The sequence below is a fragment of the Pristis pectinata genome, chromosome 4, assembly GCF_009764475.1.
Source record: "Pristis pectinata isolate sPriPec2 chromosome 4, sPriPec2.1.pri, whole genome shotgun sequence".
In the NCBI taxonomy this organism is placed as follows: Eukaryota; Metazoa; Chordata; class Chondrichthyes; order Rhinopristiformes; family Pristidae; genus Pristis; species Pristis pectinata.
In genome coordinates this window covers 41,853,143-41,875,533 of record NC_067408.1, presented here as the reverse complement: position 1 = coordinate 41,875,533, position 22,391 = coordinate 41,853,143, and the positions used below count along the sequence as shown (strand labels likewise).

The window sequence follows — 22,391 nt, the reverse complement described above, 5'->3', positions numbered from 1 at the left end:
TAACGTGTGTTAAAGTGCCCCGTCACAATGAATCTTCAGTAGGGACAGGATGCTTGAATCAGAGAATCCTTGCATGTGTAGGTAAGTAGTCACTAAATCCTTGATACTGGTTTGGTGCAGCATGAGTATCAGAGGATTACTGTTGCTGTTCTTCAAAGGAAGATGACCAGTTGGTGTGCTCAGCTTTCTCACAGATTTCAATGTAGACACTGTTTAAAGCCCTTCAGAAGCACTGGTAGGTTACGCCTTCTAAAGATAAATTGTCGAGTGCAAGTCAGTTAATAAGAAAGAGTGGCCCTTTAAATTGTACTACTGTGGTGAATGGGCTGCTATGATATGCTCCCTTGTGATTGACCAATGGCTTTTCTGAAGCAGAGCAACATGACCCAATTTTACCTGGCAGTGTTCTAAATGATGAACGATGTCAGCCTGTATCATGCATATCAAATGCCCGGCATGTTCTGGCACACGTTTTGATAGGAAGGTCAGGTCCAGTTTCCCAAGTCTTTGATAATGGCTAGATATTTGAAATTTGCACGTAAGTTATTGATTTCCAGTTGCACAGTGCTACGTGATCCAATCTCTAGGTAAGTGTGCTTCAGGTGTCAGTTGAGAGAGAACTCCAGGACACCAGGAGAACTTGCCTTCAAATGTTGCGGGAGGATGCATAGTGTTACCTGAGTGGCCTCAGTTTAACATGCCATGCAAAGGACACACCTGTCATAATGCAGCACTCACTCAGTACTGAATTGCCAACCAGCAGCATGAATTAGACCTGACACAATCCTTTATGATTGTAAAAGGTTAGTCATAGATGCTAACTGCTGCACTTCTATTGCCAAGTGGTTAGTGTTTTATCCTGATCGGAACATCATGGCTTTACACATCCTTCTTTACTCAGAAGCAAGGGCATTCAGCTCCTGCAGGTCATGTTTATATCAAATCTGTGATGAGGCTTGTTAATGAGTCATTTTCACAGTAGCTAAACGGTGCAGGTTATTGATGAGTAGGTGTTTATTGAGTAAAGAGTTCCAATCCATATGTTGTGATTAGCTGTACAAACTGGAGTCATTATAAAGATGTAATTTAATATCAAGTATTGAGCTTGCAGTTATAAATTACTCCAGTATCACTGTCATAGTTGCTTTGTAGTTACTCCAGGCTACCAATAATCTCTGTCCTTTCAGCACCGATTTGATTTCTATAATGCACAGTTATTAGGCATAAATTTTATTCAGGTTGCTTTATTAGTTTTCTATTTTAAATGTGCGGGTTATTTCTATTATTGTGTGCTTCCTTGATACTCGATAGTACATGAAATATCTGGCATCTGTTTGTTTAACTTGCTCAGGTAGCAAATTTTCTAACAAAAAAAGTGGCCAGGATAGTCAGTCTTCTTCCTAGGGTGGAAATGTCAAATACTAGAGAGCATAGGTTTAAGGTGAGATGGGGAAAATTTACAGGCAAGTTTTTTTTTTACACAGTGGTAGATGTCTGGAATGTGCTGGCAGGGGTAGTGGTGGAAGCAGATATGAAAGCAATGTTTGAGGCATTTGGACAGGCAGATGAATGAGCAGGGAATAGAGGGATACGGACCTTGCGCAGAGAGATGGGATTAGTTAGATTGGTATAGTCAGCACAGACATTGTGGGCTGAAGGACCTGTTCCTGTGTTGTCCTGTTCTATGTTCTATAACAGAATTGAAATGAGTAGAATAAGGAGAGATACATGTGGAAAGCCATGGCAGATGTAATTTAATCCTGAGAAATGTGAGGTGATGCATTTTGGGAGGTCTGATAAGGCTAGGATATATTGAATGAATGATAAGACCCTAGGAAGTACTGAGGAACAGAGTTCTTGGAGTATATATGCAAGAATCCCTGAAGGCACAGGTAGATAAGGTGGTTAGGAATGCACTTGGGATAATTGTCTTCATCAGCCAGAGCATTGAGAAAAAAGTAAGGAACTAGATAAAACATTAGTTCCGGTCACTGCACTATGGAAGGAATGTAATCCAACGGTGGGGTTCAGAGATTTACCAGGATGGATTGTTTCGGCTATGAGGAAAGACTGGATAGGTGATGTTTGTTTTCCTTTGAGCAGAGGAGGCTGAGGGGTGATCTGATTGGGTTATACAAAATTATGAAAAGCTTTGCTCCTTAGCAGAATTGTCTATGTTTAGCGGGCACAGGTTCAAGTTAAGATGCAGGAGAGGAAATCTGGAATGTACTGCCTGAGGGGTTAACGGGGGCAGGTACTCCCGCATCATTCAAAAAGTATTTAGATGAGCGCTCGGAAAAGCAATGCCATGGAAGGCTATGAACTGAGTGCTAGAAAATGGAATTATTATAGATCTCTATTTGATGGCAAGCATAGACATTGTGGGCCAAAGGGATTGCTGACCAACTGCCTGGAGTGTTTGAGGACATCTTCAACCTCTCACTGCAGTCCTAGGTTCTCACCTTCTTCAAAAGGGCAGCAATCATACCGGTTCCCAAGAAGAGCAGAGTGAGCTGCCGCAATGAGTATTGCCTGGTGGCACTCACATTTACTGTGATGAAGTGCTTTAAGAAGATGGTTATTGCTAGAATAAACTCCTGCCTGAGCAAGGACCTTGACCCATTGCATTTCGCCTACGGCCACAATAGGTCTACAGTGGACACATTTTCACTGGCTCTCCGCTCTGCTTTGGAGCACCTAAACAGCAGCAAAACATGCATCAGGCTACTGTTTATTGATTACAGCTCGGCATTCAAAACCATCATCCCCTCAGTATTAATCAAAAACTAGGCCTCTGTACCTCTGTCTGCAACTGGATCCTCGACTTCCTTATCGGGAGACCACAGTCAGTACGGAGCGGTAACAACATCTCCTTCTCGCTGACTATCAACACAGGCGTACCTCAAGAATGCGTGCTTAGCCCACTGCTCTACTCTACACTCATGACTGTGGCTGAGCACAGCTCAAACGCCATCTATAAATTTGCCAATGACACTATTGTACGGTAGAATCTCAGATGGCGATGAGGAGGCGTACAGGAGATAGATCAGCTGGTTGAGTGGTGTCACAACAACCACCTTGCACTCAACGTAAGCAAAACCAAGGAATTGATTGTGGACTTCAGGAAGGGGAAGTCGGGAGAAAACTCACCAGTCCTTATTTAGGGGTCAGTGGTGGAAAAGGGTGTGCAACTTCAAGTTCCTGGGCCTCAGCATCTCGGAGGATCTATCCTGGGCCCAACACATTGATGTAATCACGAAGAAGGCACGGCAGCGGCTCTAGTTTGTTAGGAGTTTGAGGAGATTTGGTATGTCAACAAAGACTCTTGCAAATTTCTATACTGTAGATGTATGTTGGGGAGAGGCTGCAGAGGATTGTAGACTCAGCCAGCTCCATCATGGGCACAACTCTCCCCACCATCAAGGACATCTTCAAGAGGCGGTGCTTCAAAAAGGTGGCATCTGTCACTAAGGAGCCTCACCATTCAGGACACACCCTTGTTACTACCATCTGGGAGGAGGTACAGGAGCCTGAAGTCCCACACTCAGTGGTTTCGGAACAGCTTCTTCCCCTCCTCCATCAGATTTCTAAATGGTCCTTGAACCCTACCTCTCCTTCCTTCCTTCCTTCCTTCCTTCCTTCCTTCCTTCCTTCCTTCCTTCCTTCCTTCCTTCCTTCCTTCCTTCCTTCCTTCCTCCCTCCCTCCCTCCCTCCCTCCCTCCCTCCCTCCCTCCCTCCCTCCCTCCCTTCCTTCCTTCCTGTCTTTCTATCGTCTTGCACTATATTGCTGCTGCAAAACAACAGTCACTGATAATAAATCTGATTCTGTGCTGTATGACCTTATGACATTAAAACAAAGGAAAACTGAGCAAAGCTAAAAATGACAGCTTTTCTCCTTTTCTTTCTTTACTTTTCATTTTCTATGCAAAAACTGAGAGCAAAATTCATGTATTTTTCATAAATCTGCTCTGGTTATTAAGGATATTAATGAGCTTTCAGAGAAAGATGCCTCTGTATTCCTCTGGGAGCTATTAAAATTGCCCAGTGCTGGAAGCTCATCGTCTGAATTGGAGTTAATTCAATGATAGAACAGCTAATCTCTTTGGCGCAGCATCTGTTTAATATGGATTTTGCTATTGTTACTGGTTCAATGTTGATGATAGTTGGAGAGGACTGCCTGGGGGCATGGCTTTCACCAGAGACAAAGCACCCTGCCAATTGCCCGGGTGCTTACTGCACTATGCTCACTGCCATTTTAATCAGTGAAGCGATATTGTGGCTAGGGGATTTTTAAATGCATGGTTGGTCAACTGTTTGTGGGTCTAATTGGGCTACTTTCCTTTATATTGCTTTTCCATCATGAGGAACTGGAATCTTGGCTCAGAAATTCAATCATATAAACACTGTTCTGTTAACATTAAGAAAATAAAAATTGATTTTTTTTCCCCCAAGTGAAATGTGATTGCAACCATTTCTGGGTCTTTTTGCTTCTCTCCAGAAATGTGAATGGGCACATCCTGATGTCACTCTTGTGTGCTCCCTACATTATTTCTGCATTAGTTATGACAGTATGATGTAGTTCCTCATTAAACGCCCACTCAGTATGGGGGGAGTCAGACCAAGATGCCCTGGGAGCCATCAACACTGGTCACATTCAGGAAAACTGTGTTTTACTAACAAAAGAGGTGGATTTAGCTCCCGTATATCGCCATGATCCTTCAGCTTCACCACCACCACACTGTCCCTCCAAAGCTACACCCTGGTACCCTGAACCTAAGCCTCTAATCTTCCAACCACCTGGTCTCCCAATGCCCCTCCTATTCTCTGATCCACAATTCTCTGTGGCCTCTTGGATCATCCTGACCCACCACCCAGCCCATTCTTCAAAGTCTCTCTGACATCTCTGAATCATCCCTTTGACCCCTGATCCTCTGACCTCCCGATTCTTGATTTAAGTCTTTGATTCTTGATGAAGATCCACCACCCCTCCAGTCACATACCTTCGTGGATCCACCACCATTCTTTATCTCTAATCCTCTGCTCTTGGCCTTGGTCCTAAATGGCCCATTTTCCATTGTGCAAAGTATGCAGCCCCCTCGCATGAGTGCCTGAAGCCTTGAGCCTGCCCTTGCAGATCTACGTTACAAATCCCATCTGGCACACCTATTTTGGTGCAGTGTAATTTTCTAATCCAGGGGCACAATTCTTTAAACTCAAATGTCTTGGGAAATAATGAATTAAGTATTGGCGATGTCTTATTTATTCTAGCATTCTGGGGTGGAAACCATCATGAGCTGGATAATATTAATCCCATTATTTTCTAATCATTTCTATGATAGTCATTCTACCCTGTAATAAGTTTTTTCACCTACTTGTATTTTAAGCACTTTCGGTACAATGCATTTCTTTAGCAAATCTAAGTTTTCTTTAGCAAACTTAAATTTACCCTATTTTACATTATATTAGTTTTAGCCCAAGAAAATGGGTGGATTTGGGTCAGGTGGGAAGTTTAAATATTAAAAATCTAGAACTAGAACACAGCCTGACTTTAACTTGCTAGTTTCAGAGGAGGCAGGACAGGGGAGGGATGAGCCACCAGCTCCCAGAGACAGGATCATCAGCTGAGGTATGTCCTCCATTTTAAATGGGTGTTTACTATTAACTGATGAAATACTAGCAGCTGAAAGAAGGCAAGAACAGCCAGATTGTAACACTATTTGTTGGCCCAGAGAGGTAGGAGCATTTCTTCTTGGCCCAACATCTTTATGTAATCTGGAATCTCTGACCCTCTCATTCCCTCGCACCCTATTTACTCAAATCTGCTTCTCAACTTCTTTTCTCCACAATAGAAATATGACCCATCAATCTGTCTGGTTGTCAAGTGAGGAACCTGCTCGGAAAAAATGCAGAAAAGATTCTTCAGTTAATTACTGCAAAGGTCTCCAGAAAGCCCAGACTTTTTGATCTCATATTTGGAAAATCATTTCCTGTGGACTCCTCCAGCCCCAATCACTGCCCACCACCCCCTCCCCACCCACACACACCATTAAATCCTAAATAAACATTGATATATATGATCCCTTGAATATATAGGGCTTGAGTCATGCTTAGTTTGTAGTCAAGTGGTTATTGCATAATACACCTGAAGATTAAATTGTGGTTAAATTTGAATTATATTCAGGATTGTAAAACCTTTAAGAGCCCACAATGGAAATCTACCAGAATGGTAGAGGGAATAAAAATATAGTTATATAAAAAGAAGTTAAGTACTGGGGCTATTTTAATTGCATCAAACTGTGGCAAAGTTTAATAAGGCTTTTAAAATTAGAAAAAGCTTTGAGTTGATGAATAGGGAAAGACCATTTCCTCTGATGGGAGAGCCATTGATGACGGATCATCAATTTAAACTTGCCTTCATTGGAGAAGTTCCTTTATGCTGAGAGCATGGAGAATTTTATAATAGGCTGTCGTTATGACAGCCAGCACTCCATCCTTTGAAGGAAAATTGATTAAAGATTTGAAGTAAAAGTAGATGCAATGGGTCGGTGAGAGAATAGAGGAATGGATTGCTCTAGCAATGAGTTGGCAATGACACAATAGGATGAATAGCTTCTTGAGTGCTTTCAGCTTCTGTGGTTCTATTATGTTCATTTCCATTCAATCAGCCTTCTTGGAATAACATAATTTGTTGGCAAAACTATTCTGCATCTCATTGCTTTTGTATCTATTCAGTAAGACAGGTATGTTTTATACAAGACCTCTAAACAGAAATAATTTTATGATTCTTATTGAAAAGGTTACATTCTTTAGAAAAAAATAATATTGCAAACTCTCAAAGCCTTGGTGCTAATGTTATGGTAGGTTTACTCGACCAGTTCTGGAAGTATGCCATTCTTCACATATCACTCAAGTGCAGCATGAATACAAAGACTGCACAGTATAAACAATTAATCTGAATACCATTTAATATCTGGTTGGGATTGCTTAAGTTCTTAAAGACTGGATGAAGAAAAAATTTTCAAAAGCTGCCGGACAGTAGTTTAGAGTAAGCTCTGGTTCTGCCTGTGACAACGAGGATAGAGGCAAGAGCATATCTTCCTCCTGCCCTCCCTTATGTTAAAGACAGCATGTCCTGCAGTTGCTCTGCAATTATCCCAGGCTTGTTTTGGCTGAGAACTGGCTTAGGACATACTGAAAGGTCTGAAACTCCAGTCAAATGTAATAGATATTAGAGATAATTACATTTTTTTATGTTTATACAGAAGATTCTAGATATGTTCATTGAGAAGCAAAGATGAAAAGTACTTGGGCATTCTCTTCTGCCTCAAGAATTGTGGAGTATAGTTCTAACTTTCTGGGCCAATGTTGAAGTAGAGGCCACTGAAGTACCCTTCAATAGCCCACCCTGTCTGTGCAGAGAGTCATGTCCTTGGGTTAAGGAAATTTGTAGTTGAGTGTTGCATTCTGCTGCAATGGCTCTTAATTCTTTACATTTTAATGATCATATCTGGTTGTCTTTTAATTTCTTTCCTCATTTTATTTCATAACCCTAACGACTGAACTAAACGACTAGCCCTAACGACTGACTAAATGCTGAGTGGGCAGTTATATTGATTTGCTGGGCTATTCTTTAAGGTTCAACTTTTTTATGAGGAATGCTAAGGTCCTGTGGGAAATCACAATTTGCAGTTGTGCTGAACCTTTGGGAGGAATGCAGTCATAGATTAGATTAAAGTCTCATCCACAAGCCTGTTAGTTTGTACGATTGGAAAACTTGAAATTATTTTTCTAATAATTATCTGAAGAACTGAAATTTGGAGGTTAAGAGATGATGCAGAAATAAGAGGTCATATTGAAAATGTTTGGCTATTCCTGGTGAGCAACCAGATTACCCATTGCACCCCCATCACCCTGTGGCCTCGCCACCATGACTATCTAATAAGCTGCCTTCAGCGTTCCCAAAAGAGAAAGCCTTACGCCTCCTTTACAAACCAGATTCCCATCTCTAACCTCCTTTCCACTCAAAGGTTTGCAAATGTGCAAATTGTATCAAATTTTTGTTCACCTTTTTTTCCACAGTGTTTTCTTTGTATTCCTGCACAGTACCAAAGTGGCTCTTGTCAAGGTCACAAATTACAACCTTCATGACTATGCAAAGGTTAAAGTGTCCATCGTCATTCTTTTTGATGTATCCATAACTTCGACATGGTTGACCATACCATACTCCTCGGTCTAGTTGGGTGGGAATGCACTCAGCTGATTCTATTCTGATCAATCCAGTGGAATAGGCATGTTTGGCACATGCTCAATGCCCTTGCAGTCCCTGGAGTTCCCTATCCACAGGGTTTGAGACCAAACTATGACCAGAGACCAGTCTGAATTTAAGGCCTGAGTTCAGATCCTGGTCAATTTCCAGAACAAGGCCAAGGTTACAGGTTAAAAGGGGACACTAGTAATGTAAAGGGGTGGGGGACAAGCAGAATGGGGCAGTGAATAAAGGAGTGAGGGGGAGAGTGAGTGAAGGAGTGATATGGGCAGTGAGTGAAGGAATGAAGGAGAGTGAGGGGGGAATGAGTAAGGGGGAGAAAATGAAGGAGTTGGGGGAGTGACTGATGGAGTGAGGGGGCAGTTAGTGAAGGCATGGGGGAAGCAGTAAGTGATGAAATGAGGGGGGAATGAGTGAAAGAAGAGTGAGGAGCAGTAAGTTCAAATTTTTCCCAGTTAAATATTGAGAATTCTGAAGCCATTTGCCTCTGATTCCTCCACAAATATGATCTCCTGCTGCCAATTCTGTTGCCCTTCATGGCCACGACTGAGGCTGAAGCTGTTTGTTGTTTCACCAGTGACTCCATGATGAGCTTTTGACCACATTTCCACCCCATCACTAAGTCTGCTTATTTCCAGCTCTTTAACATTGCCTAAATCTCCTCTTCCCTTGACTCATCTGCTGCTGAAAATCCACCCCTTCCATGCATTTGTTACCTCTGGAATTTACTATTCCAACAGACTCCCGACAGCTTCCCAGATACCGCCTTCTGTTAATTTGTTTCTAAACACTGCTATCATTTTCTGATTTACACCAAGGTCTGTGCATCCATCAACTGTATACTCGCTGACCAACATTGGCTCTCCATTATGCAGTGTCTCAGTTTTAAAATTCTCAGCCTTGTTGACATTAATCTCCTTCAGGCCTGAAACTCTCCTGAGGTACCTCTGCCAGTTTCGGCCTCTTGAGCTAACATTGGCAATCATACTACCAACATTTTGAATAGCACTTTGAAAACTATTTTCTATCAAATAGTCATAATGGGTTTCAAAGGGAAAGTCTGCATGGTCAACCTTGTTGAATGCTTTGAAGAGGCACGGTAGCCAAGGGTAAGATAGTACACAGGTTGTCTAGATTTCCAGAACATTTTTGATATCATTCAAGATACTAGATTAATGAATGAGGTCAAAGCATGTAGAATTGGGGATAGAGAAGCAGAATGGATACCTGGTTGTGTTCAAGAGAAACATCAGAAAATAACAGTGAAGGGTAACTATTCATCATAATAGAAGGTACTGTGTGGGGTTCCACAAGGATTGGTGCTGAGGTCACAATTCATAATTTATATTAATTTAAACTTTGTGGTCAAAATTGCAAATATTTAAAATATTTGGGGATATGGTTAATACTGAGGTGGAGTGCAGTGGCTCATTATTCATTAAGAAGACACCAATAAACTTGTAGAGTGGATGTACGGTTGAAAAATGCACTTTAATATTTATGATTGAGGTAAGGATAAAAAGGTCAAGTATTAGAAAATATGAATCCAAATGGGCAGAGGAATACAAAGACAAATCACTATAAATAGAAGCAGAGATAAATAAGGATATAAAAAGGCAAACCAAGCAAGCTTTGAGATCTTAGTTTTGATTCCCATTAAGTCTCATGGTAGTTGGTTAAACATTATTAAGGAAGTCTCCTGCTAATTAACCCTACCACCACTCTTCAGTTTATGAATCAATATACACCTCCATGTTTACCGCTTGTCAAAGCATGACGGATAGAAAGGGTATAGAATATCCGTTAAGTGAAGAGATAGTAATCATTTTCTTAACATACAGTGGCGGTATATTGAAGTACGGGTAATGATATCTGGTCTAGCAACATGAGTGTTGGCCATGTGCTCTGGGAAAGATTGGAGGGGTAGTGGTTGGCAATGTGATCTGTTGTTTGACTGCTGTAGCTTCAGTCACAGCCAGGACTTTATTTGAATTTTCATCAGTGCAGTAGATGGCCATATCTTCCTTCTCCAGTTCAAGCTAGCTTAAGACTGTGTTTTTATGTGTGGAAAGTCTCTATTTTTAGGGTCATTGATGTCTTTGGAGATCTTAATGAAATAACAGCAATCAAAGCAGTGTTCCTTGCTAGTGAATAGACATCAGCGGGGCCAGTTTTATAGTGTGTTTCTTGATCTTGGCGTGCCTTGTGTACTGTGGTGGATTGAGTGTGATAGGTTTGCAAAGATGTTACTGGTGAAGAGGTGACAGAGGCAACCTTTCTAATATCTAGAGACTGAGGGGACCCAGTTGGTGGTGGTTGACTTCAGAGTTCTGGTAACATTATGCATGGGAGTGTTTGGTTGGATGTGGTGACTATCTATTCATACAGGAATGTAGTACTCTGCAGTGAAGGCCAAAGTGGTTCTTCAGAGGGTCTTTGCTTCTTTACCCCATGTGGTTCCCACAAGGTTTCTGCAAAAGGCTTGTTCATATCTTCACCTTCTACCTGGGTCTTCCTCAAATGTTGCTTGAAGGTGAGGTCCAACCATACTCCTGGATATTTTGTAGAGGCCACATATTCAATATTCTCTCTGCAAAAATTGATGATCAGTTTCTGAGCAGTGCCCTCATTGTTGAGTGGGCTTCTGTTACTCATGTTTTGGATGGATTGGGACATAATTTGTAGCAACAGAAGTGTCATTCCAATTCTTTGAAGATGTCGTTCAGTCAGACAGTAGTGAATCTTTGGAGTTCTCTACCCCAGAGAGTTGTGGAGGATAGATCATAAGAAGTATTTAAAGTGGAGGTAAATACATCTTTGAAAGAAGGGGGAATTGAGGGCCATGGAGTAATGACATAGAAGAGGAATTAAGGCTAGTGTAGATCAGCCATGATCATATTGAATTGCTGGGCTGGACTGAGGGCTTGGTGGCCATTTGTTTTTATTGTCTTTTGTTTTTCTTGTGTCCAGGGTACTGCTGGCTAAAGCAATGGCATGTGCCTGAACTGTAAACCCTATGTCATTAATGTATATGAGTTTGGTTGATATTAATGCATTACGTCAGGGATGTTACTCGTTTAGAGACGGAAGAGCGACGGGGACAAAACTGATCCCTATGGGAATCCATCATAAACTGCGTGAAGCCAGCCTGTCAGGATGGATGAGGAATATCAATAAACAGCACTGAATGTGCCACAGCTGCACCAGTACTCACCAAGTTGACATGAGACCTGAAGGCAAGGCTGGCCCTGCACCAGATGATTAAAAGTCCAACTCCAGCGAAGAATCTACTTAAGCATATCTCACCAATTGACAGTCTATCACAGGTCCGTTCCCAGTGATAGATGAACCACAGCTCAGTCCTTGCAGAGACAAAGCCTCATCTTCATGTTAAAGATACCATCCATTGTGTTGTGTGGCACCAGCTCGTTGTTGAATGAGAGCTTGATGTATAACTACAAAGATACCTATCCAGCGAGGTGGATGAGACCTAATAAAAATCAATGCCAAACATTGATCCCCAGGCATTGGATCCTGAAATATGGATGTAGCCTGGAGGACTATTGCTCCAGCTGCTTTCATGGAAATATTTAGCTCAGTGTCTGAGCTGGTCCTTGCTCAACTGTGGTGCAGAATTGAGACTAATTCAATAACACCACTAAGATCAGCTGACTCTGCATAGATACGCAGCCAAACCTGGGAATGTGCTTAACCATTGTGTTCACAGAAAACCTTAAGTCTAAATTGTCTTTATTCTAGACAGAAAAGATTCATTGAGATGTTGCCTTTCTGTTGATGCATTCATTTATATTTACGATAAAAGCTTACAAGTGAAATGCATAATTGATTTTTAAAAATCTAATTGCTATATAAGAAATGCAAATAAAAGCCTGAAAAGCAAAAAAAAATGAAGTATTTGTATTAGAACTTTCTGAGGATCTGGTGAGCTGCAGGCCCATGTTTATTGTTTCCTAGCTGGTTGCCAGAACCTGATCCCTCTTTATGTATGAGGACTTTGCACTGATTGCACCAGAAATTGAACCAGCAGACAAGCAGGATTTTTGACAGATGATCCTATCTGCCAATCCTAGCCTCTTTCAAAAAATCTAGTATTTTCTTCCAATAAATTTTGTACTTGCTGAATTAAAGGGACTGTACTGAACAATAATAAAAACAAAATGTACTGGAAATACTCAGCAGGTCAGGTAGTGTCTGGAGGGAGAAACAAAGAGTTAATGTTTCAGGTCAAATTAAGGGAAGTTAGAAAACAAACCTGTTTTAAGCTACAGAGAAAATGAAGGGGTGGAGAGAACAAGGGGAATGTCTGATGGGGTGGAAACTAAGAGGGACTGTATGACTGTAGTGGTGTCAGCTGAGAGAGGATGGTGATGGTTTGTTAATTACAGAGAATCTGTCTTGAGATTTAAATAAAAGCAGATGATTGAGGACAGAGGAGAGAAAAAATACATGCTGGAACTGTGAGATACTGAATACTGCAGCTGGTGTAAATCTGAAATAAAAGAATGTTAGGCAGCATCTGTGGAGAGAGAAAATGGAGTTAATGTTACAGGCTGATGACCTTTTTAGCTCTTGTCCATTGAACAATCGTCCAATCCATAAGACAATGAAGATTTCAATTATGATTTCAAAAATGTCAAAAGTTTCCTTTACAATGATTTCTCAAAAGCATGTATATATTTTATAATCATTTAAATGGTTTTGGATATAATAATAAATAGGGACATACCATCTGAAGGTAAAGAGTTTTTTTTTCCACTCAAATTCTTCTTGTGCCATAAACCTGCCTAGTAATTCATTTACAATGCTTGTCAATTATAGATTAGCAGATTTAATAGAGTAAAAGCAGGGAGTAAGTCCACAGACATGTCTCCTGGGATATAAGAAAGTGGCCAGGGAGATAGTAGGTCCCCTTCAAGATCAGTAGGGCCACATATGTCTTGAGCTGAAGGAGATGGGTGAGATTTTTAACGAATATTTCTCCTCTGTGTTCACTGAGGAGAACATCATGGTTGCTCAAGAGACAAAGGAAACTAGTGGAGATGTTTTGGAGAACATTCATACTACCAGGGAGGAAGTATTTGCATTAAGGTGGATAAATCCCCAGGGCCTGACCAAGTGCATCCTAGGACTTTGTGGGAGGCTAGAGAAATTGCGGAGATATTTGCTTCATCATTAGCACTCGTAAAGTTCCTGAAGACTGGAAGGTGGCTAACGTTATTCCGTTGTTTAAGAAAGGTAGCAAGGACAAGCCAGGGAACTACAAGCCAGTCAGCCTGACGTCAGTAGTGGGGAAGTTACTGGAGGGAATTCTGAGGACAGGATTTGGATAGATGGAGCATAATTAGGAGGAGTCAGCATAGCTTTGTGGGTGGAAAGTCGTGCTTGACAAATCTTTTAGAGTTTTTTGAAGAGGTAACCAAAATGGTAGATGAGGGTAAGGCAGTGGATGTTGTCTATTTAGACTTTAGCAAGGCCTTCAACAAGGTCCTGTATGGTAGGCTGGTCTGGAACGTTAGGTCCAATGGAGTCCATGGAGAGCTAACTGGGTGGATTCAAAATTGGCTCAGAGGTAGGAAGCAGAGGGTGGTTGTTGAAGGTTATTTTTTGGAATGAAGGCCAGTGACCAGTGGTGTACTGCAGGGGTCAACGTAGGGACCCCTGTTATTCGTTATTTATATAAGTAACTTGGATGTGAATGCACAAGGCTTGATCATTAAGTTTGCGGATGACATGAAACTAGGAGGTGTTGTTGATAGTGAAGAAGGTTATTATAGATTACAGGGGGATCTTGATCAGTTAGGAAGAGGGCCAAGGAGTGGCAAATGGATTTCCATACAGATAAGTGTGAGGTGATGCATTTTGGAAAGTCAAACCAGTGTAGGATTTATAGTATGAATGGTAGGGATTAGGGAGTGTAATGGAACAGAGGGACCTAGGAGTACAAGTGCATAGTTTGTTGAAAGCGGCATGACAGGTAGACAGGATGGTGAAAAAGGCGTTTAGCACATTGGCCTTCATCAATCAGGGCATTGAGTATAGGAGTTGTATAAGTCGTTGGTGAGGCTGCACTTGGAGTACTGTGTACAGTTTTGGTCACCTTGTTATTAGGAAGGATGTAGTTAAACTGGAAAGAGTGCAGAAAAGATTTATGAGGATGCTGCCTGGACTGGAGGGCCTGAGTAACAGGGAGAGGTTGGCCAGGCTAGGTCTTTATTCCTTGGAGATTAGGAGAATGAGGGGTGATCTTATATAGCTTTATAAAATCATGAGGAGCATGGATAAGGTGGATGGTAGCAGTCTTTTCCCCAGGATAGGGGAGTCCAAAACTAGGGGGCATAGATTTAAGGTAAGAGAGGAAAGATTTCAAAAGGACTCGAGGGGCAACTTTTTAATGCAGAAGGTGGTAAGCTGCCAGAGAAAGTGGTTGAGACAGGTACAATAGTATCATTTAAGAAGCACTTGGATAGATACATGCAGGGATGGGGGTAAGAGGGATATGGGCCGAACGCAGGAAATTGGGACTAGATGGGTGGGCACCATGGTCAGCATGGACTCATTGGGCCGAAGGGCCTGTATCCGTGCTGTATTGCTCTATGGCTGAACTAAACAAGAATAGTATAAAAGCAGTCATCCTCGCACACCTTTATTATGCATTTGAATAATGCTGGCAAAATTATTTCATGCCAGATATTTCCTTTTGTTATCATTATAGTCTTTAGGAAAAAGTCTTCCAGTAGTAGCAGTAAATACCCCATAATGGGCCAGCAGCAACTTTTACTTTGCTTCCAGTATTCTGGTCTACTGAATCCTCTGGTGTTATGTGTTTAGTGGTACTGACCAAGGGCAAATATCTAGCCATTTGCCTGGCATTTTTCTATCTTACCCTGTTCTTTTATTTCCATCTTGACAGCCAAAGGCTGTTTGAATCTCTTGGATTACTTATTTTCAGCAATGACATATTTAGATAAACAGGAAAATGTAGAGCATTGTAATTCAAGATAAAAATCAATAATATTTTGAAATGTAAAATGACAAATGTTGTACCAATAAAAATACCTGTTAATATTTAATCTTTCATCTGTTAACCGTTCCAGTAATCTGTGTGGGAGATTGACTTCTTGCTTCTTCCATACAGATGTGTTTCCAATAGCTAGAGTCTTATCTTCACAGTTGATAGGTGATGAGCTACCGTAGCATAAATCAAATACTTAGAATTACAATAATTTAAAGCATCGGTTGACGTAGCACATTTTTATCTTTAATTTTAAAAGCAACACTTTGAAAATGGTTCACTTCTGAAATTTCAGTATGTTTGTTTCATACAAATGGGAAGAAAATCTTGGGCAATATCAATCTGTGTTTGCAATACCTGCTCCAGGCATACAATGTTCTCCCTGGGACTGCTCGTGCAGAAAAATATTTTTCTACATTTTAATTTTCTTTTTATCCATGGCCATTGAATACATTTGTCTTTTTAGATTAATTGCTTAGTACATTATAAAGCTTAGTGAAAATAAAGCTTAGTTTGACCTTTCTCTGGAATATTGAGGTTATGAAGACATTTAGATAAGATGCTGAATCAAATATTCCAATCCCTTGTATTTACTACTTCCTCTCAAAATATAAATGATTTTACTTTGTCTCCCACCTTGCATTTTCACTTGTATTTGAAGGCATGATAAGCCTACAAGTTACAATGATTTCTTCAGCTCCAGTGCTGATAGAATTTAACTTTGTTGAAAGGCTTAGTCATGCTTTTTAATATCAATCTATTTGTTATTTTTAAATTTATGCAATGAATATTAGGAAACTGGGCAAACAGGATGAGGTTTCACATTCCCCCACCTTACAGGATTTTTATAAAGTATTTCATAATTATTTTATATGTTATCAGTGGTGCACAATTATTTTAACAGGACTTTTGCTCTTAAAACTGAAATTCATACATTAACACTAAATTTCAGGCCAATGTGCATCTATCATCAAATTCACTGCATAATTTTCAGTACTGGGCTGCTCTCATTGGGATGCACCGTGTTATAAAAAAGGTAAAATGCTTCATTGAAATGGCCCTCGCTTTTCATGACCTTTTAAGTGTTATTGTTATATTTAGTATTATAAAGACGTTGGGTTCACTCCCTAACACTTCCTACTTAAATTCAACTTTATCTATCACTAAGCTGACACTTGCATTTGTTTCTTGACTCATGTACTCAGGACTAACAGAGCCAGTCTTTGGAAATTCAAGCCCCATTAAGTGCATTGGATGAGAAGTTGTGCTGTCACACCAACTCCACAGACTTGCCTTTCCATCATTCTTAAACAGCATTTGCATGTTTAAACCTCCTGCAAGATGTTGTTGAGTTGCTAAGACTGCATCTGCCCAGTGGAATGGCAAAGGCAGATACACAAAAACACTCCACAAGTTCACTTGCTAACAGGAAGAAATAAATGCATTATCATCATACCTCAGGCTTTGTCTGATTCAATCTTGATCAATATACTGTGCCAGCTTTATCCAGCACACCACATAACACACATATGTAAACGTTTGTACCATAGTGTAAAGTGATTCCAACAAGGTTTAATGTGTATTCCAGGTCATGAATTGAGGAGCTTCATAGTTTAAAGTCTGAATGCTAATCTATGTTGAGAGCTACCTCAAATCATGGGGTGAAAATCTTTCTCACCTTGCTATTTATTGTTGGAATGAGTTTCCACTTTGCAATTCAAATCTAAATTGTCCCCAGAATTTTGCAAGTTTTGATACGAGCTAATTACTTTTCAAACATATGCATACTGCCAAATGCAAAATCTGCCATAAACCTCTGTAATCAGAGTTTTAGAATGTAATTTTTTGAAACTAAATGCATTGCTTTATAAAACCTGTTCCTTGCTATGGTTAGGAGTGGCAACCTTGTGTGGTTTGATTAACCATAGAACAATACAGCACAATATAGGCCCTTCGGCCCACCATGTTGTGCCGACCTTCAAACCACACCTAAGACTATCTAACCCCTTCCTCCCACATATCACTCTATTTTAAATTCCTCCATATGCTTATCTAACAATCTCTTAAACTTGACCAATGTGTATCAGCTTCCACCACCACCCCCCCCAGGCAGCGCATTTCATGCACCAACCACTCTCTGGGTAAAAAACCTCCCTCTGACATCTCCCTTGAACTTCTTACCTGTTACCTTAAAGCCATGCCCTCTTGTATTGAGCATTGGTGCCGTGGGAAAGAGGCACTGGCTGTCCACTCTATCTATTCCTCTTAATATTTTGGATACCTCTATCATGTCTACATTTTGTATACCTCTATCATGTCTATATATATATAATGAAAATGTATTTATCACCAAAAAAGATGTCGGAGTGCGAGTCACCTGATTTTTATAAAACTGGAAATGACTTGTTTAAAAATAAATTGGTATAAACTATTTGGTTACGTTGGGACACGGTAGTGTACTTCTCAGTCTAAACACTTTAAGATACCAGTAATCTTTCAAGTCTGGTCTCCTGTATATTCTTGGTTTAGTGTTAGTTTGAAACAAAACTGGAAATGGCTGGAAATCCTCAGCAGGTTGAGCAGTATCAATCAAGAGGGCAATAGTAAACATTATGGGCTCATAAAATCAGAAAATTCTGGACAAACTTAGCTGGTCAGGCAGCATCTGTGGAAAGAAAAACAGTTAATGTTTCAGGTCTGCGATCCTTCATCAGAACTGAGAGAGAAAAAGTTAGCCTAGGAAGCAGAGAAGGTCAGGAGGGCAAGGGATTTCTTTGATAGGGTGAAATAATGTGACAGTTAAGGAGAAGTTAAAATAAGATTAAGCTTCTTTGCATGTGTAATGTATATTCTGAATAGGTGTGTCCATCTGGAAAAAAAGGGGGTAGAAAAGATGGCAGACTGTTTTGATGAATAAAAAATAGAAAATGCTGGAACTACTCAGTGGCTCAGGCAGCATCTGTGCAAGCCACCTGATTTTTATAATTAACTTTTCAGGTCCAGGACCCTTCATTTGAAAGGGAAAGTCTGTGATAGGATGGAAACCAAGTGAGATTCAATGACACAAGATGTGGTGGGTGCTGACAGGCTGATAAAGGCTTGTTAATCACAGCTGGAGGAGGTGTAAATAGGAGATTGAGAACAGGGATAGAAAGACAATGCTGGAACTGTGAGATACAAAACACTGCAGTAGCTGAAGTAAAAAAGACTTCTATAAATTCCCATCAGATTGGCAGCACTGTGGAGAGAGAGAAAAATCATTAATAAACAGTTGAATGACCATTCGTCACAACTGCCTAGTTCTGATGCAAACTAAAGAGGCTGGTTAGCTAAAATTGTTGAATTCAGTGTTGAGTCCTTAGTGCTGTAACACACCTAGTTGGATTTTGAGATGCTGTTCCTCAAGCTTACTCTGGGCTTTGTTGGAACAGGGCAAGAGGCCAGAAACAGAGAGGCTGAAGTAAGAGTGGGATGGAGAATTAAAGTGACAGGCCAATGACATGGAAGTTTTGGGTCCCCCTAGCAGATTGAATGGAGGTGTTCTGCAAAGCAGTCACCCAATCTGCATCTTGTTTCTCCAGTGTGGAGGAGACCCCATTGTGAACACTGAGTGCAGTGTGCTAAATTGGAAGAAATACATGTGAGTTGCTGCTTCACCTGGAAGGAGAGTCTGGGTCCCTGGATGGTGGGGAAGGGAAGATGTAAAGGACTTGAGTTGCATCTCCTGTGTTTGCTTGGGAGTGTGTGAGAGAAGGGGAATGGGTGTTGGTAGAGATGTTGGAGTGAGTGGGTGAATTGCAGAGGGAATTTGGAATGCTGAAAGGGGAGGGTAAGAGAAGATGTGTTTGGTGGTGGCATCTTGTTGTAGGTGCCAGTAATTACGAATGATGATCCATTGAATGTGTTGGCTGGTGGGGTGAAAGTTAAGGTAACCTTGCTCCAGGTGGAAAGAGATGAAGTGAGAGCAGAAGTGTTAGCAGTGGAACAGATGGGGCTGAGAGTCCTGTCAGCTGTGGTGGAACACCAGTGTAGAAGATGACATCATTAGAACAGATGCAATGGAGCCAGATGACCTGGGATAATGGAATGGTCCTAATAGAAAGCAGGATAGAAGGAGTCAGACAGTGACGGTGTCTGTGGATTAATAAAGAACCTCTTCCCTGAGATGCTGATAAGAACTCAAGAAAGATATAGGAAGAATCTGAAATGGACTATGTGAAAGAGGGAGCTGGGTAGAAATTGTATGAATGCAGGAAGCAGCATTGATATAGTCAACAATGTACTGGAATAAAGGGGAGGGAGAGCCTGAGCAGGATTGAAATAAGGACTGTTCCACATTATCGTATAACTTGGACCAGTGTGGGTTCCCATATTTGATTTGCAGAAAGTTAGTGGAGTTAGAGGCATCATGGCACAGAGTGAGAACAAGTTCAGCCAGTAGGAAGGTGGTGGAGAATCTGGTTGGGCCACAGTTCAGGAGAGAAGTGAGTGGCCCTTTGGCCATTCCTAGCACCTTGTACGTTGAGAAGGTTTACAAAGTTAAAGCATTACATAGAGCTTGAGCCGTATCCAGTATCAGCAGGGATCTCCATAATATCCACAAAGGAAAACAGTTCATCAATCAATGATTTTGCCATGTAATATTATTCATTTCGCCAGTCCATTCTTTTGATCAGTTGAAACTAGCTTAAGAATTGGCAGAAAGTTAACAGTGAAATATAAATTGGACGTTTTATGTATTCATGTTGAAATTCTCCCAGGATAAAAGAACTTTGTCAATTATTTAAGCAATGAGATGGAGAGGTCTTAGTGATTTTGTGTCAAGTAGCCATATCTAAAAAGATCTACAAGGATTGCTTGCAAGGAAATAACTTCAATAGTGGATACAAAGACATTAGAGGCTTAGGCCTTTAGTCTCATTTGATAAGTTGTTATCTTGCCCTCAGAAACAGGGACCAAATCACAGAATTCTCTCCTTGGCACTAACAGTGCACGTTGGTTGATAGTTTGGGATTAACTGTTCTAAATGGCATCACTGGTAATTCATTGATAAGTGGCTGGTAATTCTTAAAGGTGCTGACCTCTTAGCTCTTTGCTGCTGACCTTTCATAGCTACTGTTGAATAGGTGGGAAAAGCAGTCTGAGGTGCATTTGTTCTGTTATCGGTTTTATTTTTGAAGTGTATTTCACTGTAGAAAGTGACATTTACTGTGTGTATTTGATGTGTTTTTTATTCTCTCAGTTACTATCCAAAGACAATGTCAAAGAAAATCTATTTATATGTTGGAAACTATGCCTACAAAGTCACCTTCCAAAGATGACAGTGTCACTGATGTTGTTGTTGGCATTCAGTGGAAAAGTACTTAACCCTTACTATTGCTAGTGAAGGTTTTTTAAAAAAAATTAAGAGCAGTTCAGTTTTGAAGCACTAATTAACACAAACTATAAATCAGAATCAAATGCTGCATAAAGGGATTGTTTGCTTTTGTACTTGGCTCCGTCAATATTAGTGTTTGAATTCTAAATGTACAAAGAATTTTATTTAAAACATTCATGTTTGCTAATGAGCATGGAAAAACCCAAGAGAGAATATTTTGCAGTTCCATACAGACACTCCACTAGTCCAAGTGCTACATATTAAATATGCATGTAGGTTGTCAACAAACATCCCAGCTTCAGACAGGCAAATAATTGTAGTCTCATTTTCTGTTTGTGAAAATAGCACCCCTTATTCACCAAGAATTATCCACTGGTCCTGTAAGTGGCATCTTACATTCAAGCTTTTCAACTTTGGAGGTAACGGAAAGAGAAAACGGGCAATGCTAAAATGAAACATGTCAAGTCAAAGCTGAAAGATATAGGATGTTTTCTGAAACTCTCCCAGTTTTTTCAGGTTGGAGCCTTTAGCAAGTTGTTTCAACTCAAAATACGGAATTCAATTTTGAGTTTTGCAAAGAGATCTAGAATAGATCTAGTGTGTAGGTGCAAATTTCCACTGAAATCTCTTCTGGTACAGGCAGGTTTAATTTGTTTGCTGGTGGTGTTGCAACTAATAGTTTTACATTTTCCCCCTTTTTTTTAACCTGTTCTGACTGCAATGGTCCCAAAGAAACCAATGGTTCTGTGTCTAAGCATTCCTTTGTATTCATTTGCATTGCTTTGTATTCTAGTAATGATGGTTCATTTTAACTCCTTGTTTCCATTTAAAGTGAGACCTATAAGGTGAAAATATTTAGCAAGATCATAAAGGTCCTTGATGCAGACAGGCAAGAGCCTCACTGAAAGGCAAAAGCTGTATCTGCTTTTATTTAAGATATTGTGGAGATTTTTTACATGACACAGAAGCAGGCCTGTAAGAGAGCAAGAAGGTAAGTTAATTATATACTTAACTCTTTTTGTGAACAATGCAAATGCTTCTGTGAGCTGAGCTATGGCTTATTGTAGATTGTCTGTGAACTTTGGCCTCAGTTTGATTTTGTACTGTGCTGCATACTGATTTTGTACTGAGGTGGAAGGTACTCAGGCATTGATATCAATCTTCATCCATGCATGAAATTGCTGAATTAGTTGATACAAGGTGTGACCTAAGTTTTGTAAAAATGTGATCACTAAAAAAGGGCATGCTTTAATGAATAAGTAACAGATGTTCATCCTTTGTACTCTTGTCAAAATTAACAAGCATATCTTCAGGTTAAAGTGTACAAATCCTTTACATGCTTTGTAGCAAAATTCATTTACAAGATATAATCATCTTATGAGAAACTCTTGTGTCGTAGTTTGCTTACTGTTATACTGATGCAATGGGAATAAAAGCACTCATGATTTGATGATAAAAGTCTCCAATATTGTAATTTAAGTTAAAGTTATTAGCAGCCTGTCATTGGGAATGATTGAATGACAGTAAATATTTCTATGGAATAGTTCTTCAGAAAGCCTCCGATTACTGTTAGATTGTTATTTGGCATTCGGGACATCTTTGTATTGAACATGCCATAAAATGTGAGTATAAGAGTCATGAAAACTGTTAAAGCAGTAAATTAAATTTTAAAATGGTAATGAACATAACCAATGAACTTGCTAAGAATTTCTAAG

The 22,391-nt window shown here is 40.2% G+C and overlaps 1 protein-coding gene across 2 annotated transcripts in view; it reads left to right on the top strand.

Moving 5' to 3' along the window:
- The window catches only part of nsg2 (neuronal vesicle trafficking associated 2), a 62,236-nt gene that overhangs the window by 28,041 nt on the left and 11,804 nt on the right, over positions 1–22,391 (top strand). The window lies entirely within an intron of this gene.